The sequence below is a fragment of the Oncorhynchus gorbuscha genome, linkage group LG16, assembly GCF_021184085.1.
Source record: "Oncorhynchus gorbuscha isolate QuinsamMale2020 ecotype Even-year linkage group LG16, OgorEven_v1.0, whole genome shotgun sequence".
NCBI lineage: Eukaryota > Metazoa > Chordata > Actinopteri > Salmoniformes > Salmonidae > Oncorhynchus > Oncorhynchus gorbuscha.
In genome coordinates this window covers 78630661-78642617 of record NC_060188.1, presented here as the reverse complement: position 1 = coordinate 78642617, position 11957 = coordinate 78630661, and the positions used below count along the sequence as shown (strand labels likewise).

Here is an 11957-nt window from a genome sequence, read left to right as displayed (position 1 = left end):
TAACCTAACAATTTCACAACAACTACCTTATACACACAAGTGTAAAGGAATGAATAAGAATATATACACAAAAATATATCAATGAGCGATGGCCGAACGGCATAGGCAAGTTGCAGTAGATGGTATAGAGTACAGTATATACATATGAGATGAGTAATGAAGGGTAAACATTATGTAACGTGGCATTGTTTAAAGTGGCTAGTGATACATTTATTACATCCATTTTTTATTATTAAAGTGGCTCAAGACGAGTCAGTATGTTAGCAGCAGCCACTCAATGTTAGTGATGGCTGTTTAACAGTCTGATGGCCTTGAGATAGAAGCTGTTTTTCAGTCTCTCAGTCCCCGCTTTGATGCACCTGTATTGACCTCGCCTTCTGGATGATAGCAGGGTGAACAGGCAGTGGCTCGGGTGGTTTTTGTCCTTGATGATCTTTTTGGCCTTCCTGTGACATCGGGTTGTGTAGGTGTCCTGGAGGGCAGGTAGACCAAGAAGGAGAGTGAAGGAGTGCTGCATCGGATGACCTGGCCTCCACAATCAACCGACCTCAACCCAATTGAGAAGGTTTGGGATGAGTTAGAGTGCAGAGTGAAGGAAAAGCAGCCAACAAGTGCTCAGCATATGTGGGAACTCCATCAAGACGAAGCTGGTTTAAAGAATGCCAAGAATGTGCAAAGCTGCCATCAAGGCAAAGGGTGGCTACTTTGAATAATCTAAAATATATTTTGATTTGTTTAACACTTTTTTGGTTACTACATTATTTCTACAACTATTTCATAGTTTTGATGTCTTCACTACTATTCTACAATGTATAAAATAGTAAAAAATAAAGAAAAACACTTGAATATGAAGGTGTGTTCAGACTTTTGACTGGTGCTGTATATGTATCATTAAAATGTCTGGAATTAAACAATGGAAGAAAAAAAAGTAACATATTCTATGGTGTTCCGACTGAAAAGTACATCCCTCACCTGACAGACTCATGTGAAGTCTGGTTAGTGCAAGCCATTACAAACAGTTCCTCTTTCCCCTTGTGACAACCCCACATGCCCAACCTTACAAGCACACTAATAAACTAACCCTGTGTTTGTTCAGTGTCTGTGTCAAAGTGAAAAGCAGCAACATGTGACAACTGATCCATCACTGTGTGCCAGGTGAGGACAGACAGTTCAACTTACTGGTGCCAGGTGCATGCGTCAATTGCTTCTGCCCCACTTTCCAAGAACCTATGAAAAGTAAATAGGATATGATTATTCAATATTTTTTATATACAGCTCTGGATAAAATTAAGAGACCACTGCAAAAGTATCAGATTCTCTGGTTTTATTATTTATAGGTTTGTGTTTGGGTAAAATGAACATTATTTTTTTATTCTATAAACTAGTGACATCATTTCTCCCAAATAAAAATGGTAATTTAGAGCATTGCTGTTATTTTGACCAGTTGCCATTTTCTGCAAATAAATGCTCTAAATGGCAATATTTTTATTTGGAATTTGGGATAAATGTTGTCAGTAGTTTATAGAAAACAAAAAAATAATAATTTTACCCAAATACCTATAAATAGTAAAACCAGAGAAACTGATCATTTTGATATATCTGTCACGACTTCTGCCTAAGTCGTTACCTCTCCTTGTTCGGGCGGTGCTCGGCGTTCGACGTCACCGGTCTTCTAGCCATCATTGATTCTTTTTTCATTTTCCATTGGTTTTGTCTAGTCTTCCCACACACCTGTTTTCTATCCCATTCATTACCTGTTGTGTATTTAACCCTCTGTTTCCCCTCATGTATTTGTCAGAGATTGTTTTATTGTCAGTGTAGTGTGATTGTTGTATAGGTGAGGGTCGGGTCCTTGTACCCATGTCTGTTTGTTTATGTACGTTTAGTGTTATGGAGCACACTCCGTGGACTTTATTAAAAGACTCCATTTGACTCTCCTGCGCCTGACTTCCCTGCCACCTATTACACCTATGCATGACAATATCAATCAAAATTTTGAACACATCTACTTATTCAAGGGTTTTCTTATTTTTTTTTGTATTTTCTACATTGTAGAATAATAGTGAAGCCATAACTATGAAATAACACATATGGAAGCATGTAGAAACCAAAAAAGTGTTAAACAAATCCAAATATATTTCTAGCCACCCTTTGCTTTGATGACAGCTTTGCACACTCTTGGCATTATCTCAACCAGATTCCCCTGGAATGCTATTTCAACCATCTTGAAGGAGTCAGCAAATATGCTGAGCACTTGTTGGCTGCTTTTCCTTCACTCTGCGGTACAACTCATCCCAAACCATCTCAATTAGGTTGAGGTCGGTTGATTGTGGAGGCCAGGTCGTCTGATGCAGCATTCCATCACTCTCCGTCTTGGTCAAATAGCCTTTACAAAGCCTGGAGGTGTGTTGGGTCATTGTCCTGTTGAAAAACAAATGATAGTCCCACTAAGCAGGTGGAATGGCGTATCGCTGCAGAATGATGTGGGAGCCATGCTGGTTAAGTATGCCTTGAATTAGAAATCAATCACAAACAGTGTAACCAGCAAAGCACCATCACACCTCCTCCTCCATGCTTCACGGTGGGAGCCACACATGCAGAGATCATCCGTTCACATACTTTGTCACAAAGACACGGTGGTTGGAACCAAAAATATCAAATTTAGACTCAGCAGACCAAAGGACAGATTGCCACCGGTCTAATGTTCATTGCTCATGATTCTTGGCCCAAACAAGTCTTCTTATTGGGGTCCTTTAGTTGTGGTTTCTTTGCAGCAATTTTACATTGCGGCCTGATTCACGCAGTCTCCTCTGAACAGTTGATGTTGAGATCTGTCTGTTACTTGAACTCTGTGAAGCATTTATTTGGGCTGCAATCTGAGGTGCAGTTAACTCTACTGAACTTGTCCTCTGCAGCACAGGCACATCGTGCACCACTCCCTAGCATTCTCCTCGCCAATGTCCAGTCTCTTGACAACAAGGTTGATGAAATCCGAGCAAGGGTAGCATTCCAGAGGGACACCAGAGACTGTAACGTTCTTTGCTTCACGGAAACATGGCCCACTGGAGAGAAGCTATCGGAGACGGTGCAGCCAGCTGGTTTCTCCACGCATCGCGCCGACAGAAACAAACATCTTTCTGGTAAGAAGAGGGGCGGGGGCGTATGCTTTATGGTTAACGTGACGTGGTGTGGCCACAACAACATACAGGAACTCAAGTCCTTCTGTTCACCCGATTTAGAATTCCTCACAATCAAATGTCGACCGCATTATCTACCAAGGGAATTCTCTTCGATTATAATCACAGCCGTATATATTCCCCCCCAAGCAGACACATCGATGGCTCTGAACGAACTTTATTTGACTCTTTGTAAACTATAATCCATATATCCGGAGGCTGCATTCATTGTAGCTGGGGATTTTAACAAGGCTAATCTGAAAACAAGACTCCCTAAATTTTATCAGCATATCGATTGCGCAACCAGGGCTGGAAAAACCTTGGATCATTGCTATTCCAACTTCCGCAACGCATATAAGGCCCTGCCCCGCCCTCCTTTCGGAAAAGCTGACCACGACTCCATTTCGTTGATCCCTGCCTACAGACAGAAACTAAAACAAGAAGCTCCCGCGCTGAGGTCTGTTCAACGCTGGTCCGACCAATCTGATTCCACTCTCCAAGACTGCTTCCATCACTGGGATATGTTCCGTATTGCGTCAGACAACAACATTGACGAATACGCTGATTCGGTGAGCGAGTTGACTAGAACGCGCTTTGAAGATGTCGTTCCCATAGCAGCGATTAAAACATTCCCAAACCAGAAACCATGGATTGATGGCAGCATTCGCATGAAACTGAAAGCACGAACCAGTGCTTTTAATCAGGGCAAGGTGACTGGAAACATGACCGAATACAAACAGTGTAACTATTCCCTCCGCAAGGCAATCAAACAAGCTAAGCGTCAGTATAGAGACAAAGTAGAATCTCAATTCAACGGCTCAGACACAAGAGGTATGTGGCAGGGTCTACAGTCAATCACGGATTACAAAAAGAAAACCAGCACCGTCACGGACCAGGATGTCTTGCTCCCAGGCAGACTAAATAACTTTTTTGCCCGCTTTGAGGACAATACAGTGCCACTGACACTGCCCGCAACTAAAACATGCGGACTCTCCTTCACTGCAGCCAACGTGAGGAAAACATTTAAACGTGTCAACCCTCGCAAGGCTGCAGGCCCAGACGGCATCCCCAGCCGCACCCTCAGAGCATGCGCAGACCAGCTGGCTGGTGTGTTTACGGACATATTCAATCAATCCCTATCCCAGTCTGTTGTTCCCACATGCTTCAAGAGGGCCACCATTGTTCCTGTTCCCAAGAAAGCTAAGGTAACTGAGCTAAACGACTACCGCCCGTAGCACTCACTTCCGTCATCATGAAGTGCTTTGAGAGACTAGTCAAGGACCATATCACCTCCACCCTACCTGACACCCTAGACCCACTCCAATTTGCTTACCGCCCAAATAGGTCCACAGACGATGCAATCTCAACCACACTGCACACTGCCCTAACCCATCTGGACAAGAGGAATACCTATGTGAGAATGCTGTTCATCGACTACAGCTCAGCATTTAACACCATAGTACCCTCCAAACTCGTCATCAACCTCGAGACCCTGTGCAACTGGGTACTGGACTTCCTGACGGGCCGCCCCCAGGTGGTGAGGGATGGCAACAACATCTCCACCCCGCTGATCCTCAACACTGGAGGTGAGGGCCCTCGGAGTGTGGTGTCAGGAAAATAACCTCACACTCAACGTCAACAAAACTAAAGGAGATGATTGTGGACTTCAGGAAACAGCAGAGGGAACACCCCCCTATCCACATATCGATGGAACAGTAGTGGAGAGGGTAGTAAGTTTTAAGTTCCTCGGCGTACACATCACAGACAAACTGAATTGTTCCACCCATACAGACAGCATCGTGAAGAAGGCGCAGCAGCGCCTCTTCAACCTCAGGAGGCTGAAGAAATTTGGCTTGTAACCAAAAGCACTCAAACTTCTACAGATGTACAATCGAGAGCATCCTGTCGGGTTGTATCACCGCCTGGTACGGCAACTGCTCCGCCCACAACCGTAAGGCTCTCCAGAGGGTAGTGAAGTCTGCACAACGCATCACCGGGGGCAAACTACCTGCCCTCCAGGACACCTACATGACCCGATGTCACAGGAAGGCCATAAAGATCATCAAGGACAACAACCACCCGAGCCACTGCCTGTTCACCCCGCTGTCATCCAGAAGGCGAGGTCAGTACAGGTGCATCAAAGCTGGGACCGAGAGACTGAAATACAGCTTCTATCTCAAGGCCATCAGACTGTTAAACAGCCACCACTAACATTGAGTGGCTGCTGCCAACACACTGACTCAACTCCAGCCACTTTAATAATGGGAATTGATGGGAAATGATGTAAAATATATCACTAGCCACTTTAAATAATGCTACCTAATATAATGTTTGCATACCCTACATTATTCATCTCATATGTATACGTATATACTGTACTCTATATCATCTACTGCATCCTTAGGTAATACATGTATCACTAGCCACTTTAACTATGCCACTTTGTTTACATACTCATCTCATATGTATATACTGCACTCAATACCATCTACTGTATCTTGCCTATGCCGCTCTGTACCATCACTCATTCATATATATTTATGTACATATTCTTTATCCCCTTACACTTGTGTCTATAAGGTAGTAGTTTTGGAATTGTTAGCTAGATTACTTGTTGGTTATTACTGCATTGTCGGAACTAGAAACACAAGTATTTCGCTACACTCGCACTAACATCTGCTAACCATGTGTATGTGACAAATAAATGTGATTTGATTTGAGGTAACTCTGGGTCTTCCTTTCCTGTGGTGGTCCTTATGAGAGCCAGTTTCATCATAGCGCTTCATGGTATTTGCAACTGCACTTGAAGAAACTTTCAAAGTTCGTAAAATTGTCTGTATTGACTGACTTTCATTTCTTAAAGTAATGATGGACTGTTGTTTCTCTTTGCTTATTTGAGATGTTCTTGCCATAATATGGAGTTGATCTTTTACCAAAAAAGTATATATTCTGTATGCTCAAAACAACTGATTGGTACAAACACAATAAGAAAGAAAGAAATTCCACAAATCAAATTTTAACAAAGGCATTCCAGGAGACTACCTCATGAAACTGGTTGAGAGAATGCCAAGAGTGTGCAAAGCTGTCATAAAGGCAAAGGGTGGCTACTTTGAAGAATATCAAATATAAAATATATTTGGATTTGTTTAACACTTTTTAGGTTACTACATGATTCTATGTTATTTCATAGTTTTGATGTCTTCAATGTTATTCTACAATGTAGAAAAAAGTTAAAATAAAGAAAAAGCTTGGAATGAGTAGGTGTGTTCAAACTTTTGACTGGTACTGTATATAAATAAATAAATAAAATCCCACATGATTTGTGGTTGTGTGAGAATAATCTCATGACCCAACATTAACCAGCCCTGAGACCACTGGAGAAACAGTGGAGGGGTGATAGTTTGTCCCATACATTGTATAATATATATATATATATATATATATATATATATATTTTTTTTTTTAAGTAGTTCTCCCAATAGGGAAAAGAGCCTGAAAATGAGTTGTTATAATTAACAGTTTAGATTTGAACCACAGTCTTGGGTATAGACATGCAGTAGCCAGAGGAAAATGAGAGAAGCAGTAATACAACTCTGACCCTTTTGTATAATACGACTGTGAAAAGACAGAAAACGCCCATAAACTGGACAAACCAGTCTAAATCAAGTGGCCTATTATTCAGGGATTAGTCTCCTACTGCATTGGAAGTGATATTCAGTCATGAATATAGACAGGTATGCACGTCATGTCATAATTCAATTGTAGAATATCCTTTTAATTAATAATAATTCATACTTTCTTTGTCTTAGTCGTTTTCTAGTTAGCAATGACTTTTCATGTTTGGGAAAATAGGTTTCTTACTTTGACCAAGGAGACTTCCAATACTATTGCCTTAGCTAAGTACACCAGCATGTCAAATATGACTATATTGGGGCTACCTTATGTATAGGCTACATAAAAGGGATAAACTCGCACCCCTCCAGTAAGTCTCTCCGCCGGTCTCAAGGTTGGCTAATGTCTGGTCCATAGAGTCCAGTGTCATGGTAAAGTTTGGATTCCCGCAGAGTTGAATGAAGTCTTGGCCCAGCTGGTATCCGTTCACCCGGATCCCTGCCTTCTTCTCATAACTGTTGGGCTCTGATATGAATGGAGACAGGTTTTTAGAGGACCAGAATGGACATAACATCAAAAAGTCTGACTTGTCCTTGAGGAGTTGTAATATGTGTTGCCATTGCATTGGTGTGAAGCTGACAAACTCAGCAAAAAAATAAACATCCCTTTTTCAGGACCCTGCTTTCAAAGATAATTTGTAAAAATCCAAATAACTTCACAGATCCTCATTGTAAAGGGCTTAAACACTGCTTCCCATGCTTGCTCAATGAAACATAAACAATTTATGAACATGCACCTGCGGAACGGTCATTAAGACACTAACAGCTTACAGACGGTATGCAATTAAGGTCACAGTTCTGAAAACTTAGGCCTCTTTAGTGTCCTTTCTACTGAATCTGAAAAACACAACAACAACAAAAATGCCCAGGGTCCCTGTTTATCTGCGTGCCTTAAGCATGCTGCAAGGAGGCATGAGGACTGCAGATGTGGCCAGGGCAATAAATTGTAATGTCCGTACAGTGAGACGCCTAAGACAGCACTACAGGTAGACAGGACGGACAGCTGATCGTCCTCGCAGTGGCAGACCACGTGTAACAACAGCTGCACAGGATCGGTACATCCAAACATCACACCTGCGGGACAGGTACGTGATGGCAACAACTGCCCGAGTTACACCAGCAACGCACAATCCCTCCATCAGTGCTAAGACTGTCCTCAATAGGCTGAGAGAGGCTGGACTCGGGGCTTGTAGGCCTGTTGTAAGGCAGGTCCTCACCAGACATCACTGGCAACAATGTCGCCTATGGGTACAAACCCAGTCGCTGGACCAGACAGGACTGGCAAAAATTGCTCTTCACTGACGAATCACGGTTTTGTCTCACCAGGGGTGATGGTCGTATTCGCGTTTATCGAAGGAATGAGCATTACACCAAGGCCTGTACTCTGGAGTGGGATTGATTTGGAGGTGGAGAGTTTGTCATGGTCTGAGGCGGTGTGTCACAGCATCATCGGACTGAGCTTGTTGTCATTTCAGGCAATCTCAACAATGTGCGTTACATCCCCCTCCCTCATGTGGTAGGCTCATCCTGATGCCACCAGCCATACTGCTCGTTCTGCACATGATTTCCTGCAAGACAGGAATGCCACTGTCCAGCCATGGCCAGCGAAGAGCCCGGATCTCAATCCCATTGAGTGCGTCTGGGACCTGTTGGATCGGAAGATGAGGGCTAGGGCCATTCCCCCCAGTGTCTGGGAACTTGCAGGTGCCTTGGTGGAAAAGTGGGGTAACATCTCAGAGCAAGAACTGGCAAATCTGGTGCAGTCCATGAGGAGGAGATGCACTGCAGTACCTAATGCAGCTGGTGGCCACATCAATACTGAGTGTTACTTTTGACTTTAACCCCCCTTTGTTCAGGGACACAATAATCAATTTCTGTTAGTCACATCTGTGGAACTTGTTCAGTTTATGTCTCAGTTGTTGAATCTTATGTTCATACAAATATTTACTTGAAAATAAAAGAGAGCAGCACACTCTAGGAGCTCAGATGCAAAAATGTAATTACCAACGTTTCGACAGCCAAGCTGTCTTCATCAGGGTATAATCACAAACACTGTGGGATGACTCGTTTATGTAGTGTCAAAAGACACAGGTGTCTGTAATCATGGCCACGAGTGGCCTAATATCATTGGTTAATTATCAAATATTAAAATGTCATACAAAGAACAGCATACAAACAACAAATGGATAGCATACGATCATAGATTAATTTTACTACACAAGCTTACAAACAATTACAATGGCAAAGTCACAATAATCACAAGAATGGCTTCAGATCAAAGTCTACGTTGAGACCGAAGGGCGCAAGGGTCTTTAAGTTAAAGATCCAGGCAGCCTCTCGTTTTAACAAATGATCAAGGTTACCCCTCTCCTAGGGAGGGTGATATGTTCGATGCCAATATAACGCAGAGACTAAATTGAGTGGCCTGCCTCCAAGAAGTGGGCAGCCATTGGATAAGTACAAATATACAAATATTTACACATCAAGTTTGCTGAAAATAAAACACAGTTGATAGTGAGAGGACGTTAATGTTTTTGCTTAGTTTATTTCATTGTTTAGTCAATTCAATCAATGAACCAAACTGCAATTGTTACCATTGCCCAGCTCCCAGGCCATGCTGAACTGTTTGGATTCACAGTACTGTATGAGGGTCCTGGCATTGCTGCTGTCCCAGGAGTTGCCAGTGGTCCTGAGCAGTTCATTGAGCCCAAAGATGAGGTCTAATCCAGAGCAGTTTGTAAAAGAGTACAGTAGATCCACTGCATACTCTGTCAGGGAAAAAACAAATATTTTAAATGTTGTTTTCTTCTTCTTTCAGACTATTTGCTCAAGGGAAAATGGGTGGTTAGCTAAACAAGAGTCTATTGTGAGCTAGACTGATGCTCCCTGCATGACAACCATCGCTCATACAGTACCTGTGAACTTTACACTCCGGTACTTCCTCTGCAAGTCCTCTTTCTGGAGAAGTACTTCCTGTAGAGCCCATTCCTGCTTCAGCCTCTCCTCCAGTATTGGGGGTAGCTCCAGCCTTTCACAGAGATCATCTGACAGCAGAATAGAAAGCAGGAATCAGAAACCAAGTGGCTCTGAGTCACTCAGAAGCTGACGACCTAAGATTTACCTCAAACGCATGATATTGTTTGAGATCTGCCTGGTCCACTGTGTGTATTCAAGCTGACTCTGTGTGAATCAACATAATGTTCCTTCTCAGTGTCATTAATGCAAAACAGGAATTGTGCTGCGGAAGTGAGTGACCACAATCAAACCACACACACACACACATCACAAGAGCTGCTGGAGAAATATATGAAACGACTCTCTGTGGTAATATGACTAGTAAGCAGTTGAAATGTGTGACAATGTATGCCATATTTACCTGCGTCAAAAACAGAGTTTTTGTGATACTCATTTGAATGTAGAAATGCAGGGTTGAAGGTCATGAAATATTGTCTTGTCCCTCCAAATCTTAGAAATGCTGGGGATAAAGCTTGTGCCAATGTCCTCAGTTTTGGAGACCTGGTGGATTTAGTTCAGAATTTATGCAGTTTTGGAAGATTAAGTTGAGCTGGGGTGTATTCATTAGTCAGATTTCAATGCAAAATGTTCTCCATTGAAAAACTTACTTCAAATGGAAACTTCAAAAGTTTCTCTTGGACACATTCAGCTCGTTCTGTTTGGTGGTTCCTAGAGTAAACTGTTGTGTGTTGCAAAACGTTTTAGAACGGAATCTAATGAATACACCCCCTGGATGTAATCATTAGTCCAAACAGTTGTTTCACAACTAAAATAAGTTTCTGTTGGAAATTCAGGTAGGTCTCTCCCCATTTCGTTCTGTTTAAAAAACGTTTTACATCATTATAGGCGTAATGAATACGCCAGACGTCTCTCTGAACTGTTTGTTTGTTTCTCCAGAGAGAAAATATTTATAGAACCTGACTGAGTCTAATCTAGTGGTAGTCTGCGGGTGTTAAAAAAAATAGACTGAAGGCAATCGTTTTATAAAACAAATACATGTAAATTGTGTTAAAAGTAGTAATACTCACGTTAAAAGGTACATGAACTTCTCTTCAGCGACGAGACTCGCATCTATGGCCACAGACAAAAAATGTTCGTTCACTCTTTTGAGTACTCGAGAGAGGTCTACATTCAGATATACAGACTCAAAATTCACCTCATCCCTCGCAGACCTGACACTTGCTCCGACATAATATCTATGAGATAGAATAGATATCACAAATGCCAAGATTAATATGCCTGACATGATAAGGCTAGACGGACACAGTTCAAATATTACATTACCGCAGTGTATTCACTATAAGACAATTGTAACCCAAATCTACTGATGCTCTCTATATTCCCTCATTATCCCACTAAATGCGTCGATATGTGTAAATCCATTATCGTCATTAGTGAATTCGTATGCAGTTATGCTCAGACTCAATTGTTGAGAGAAAACTGAGTTTCCTGGTTCACAAAATACCTTGGTCTATGGAAGGTGATCAGTGTCAGTTTGAAAATGCGATGCCAAATAAGAATGTGAAAATTATAAATGCATTTGTTTTTTTAACAGTGCGTATGATTCATGCCACAATGAAATTGCAATGTTAAAATAAAAATCTAAAATGCCTTATTGAAAATTCTATATTAGAATAGTAAACAGAAAATTAATGGCAAATTGTTATCGGTGCACTACACAGACATCATGCCGGTGTTCCTGACATGCATGCCCGCTATAGGAGCACCCTACTAAGGCCCTCTAGCCGTGGGCGCCCTCAAACATCCGTGCACCTGGGAACCCGAAAATTAAAATACTCTCCTAAATGCACTTTTCGGTCATTCTCATATTAATGCCCACTCTGGCAACACCCTACTACGGCCCTCTATCCGTGGGGGCCCTCCCTGAGTGCTTTATGGACACTTTGTGACACTGCGCCAGTTCCTGTATTCAAAAATTCAAATTTTCTTTGTGACAAAACAAGTAAGTATAATGTAGAGAATCCTTGTACCATCTAAACCTCTGTGAACTATATTTAACAATTTCACAACATATACCCAATATACACAAATCTAAAGGAATGGAATTAAGAATATAGAAATATTTGGACAAACA

General features: G+C 42.0%; 1 pseudogene; it reads right to left on the bottom strand.

Moving 5' to 3' along the window:
- Positions 1-11189, bottom strand: part of LOC123999834 — a 12331-nt pseudogene extending 1142 nt beyond the window's left edge.
- Positions 11190-11957: the final 768 nt, after the last annotated feature.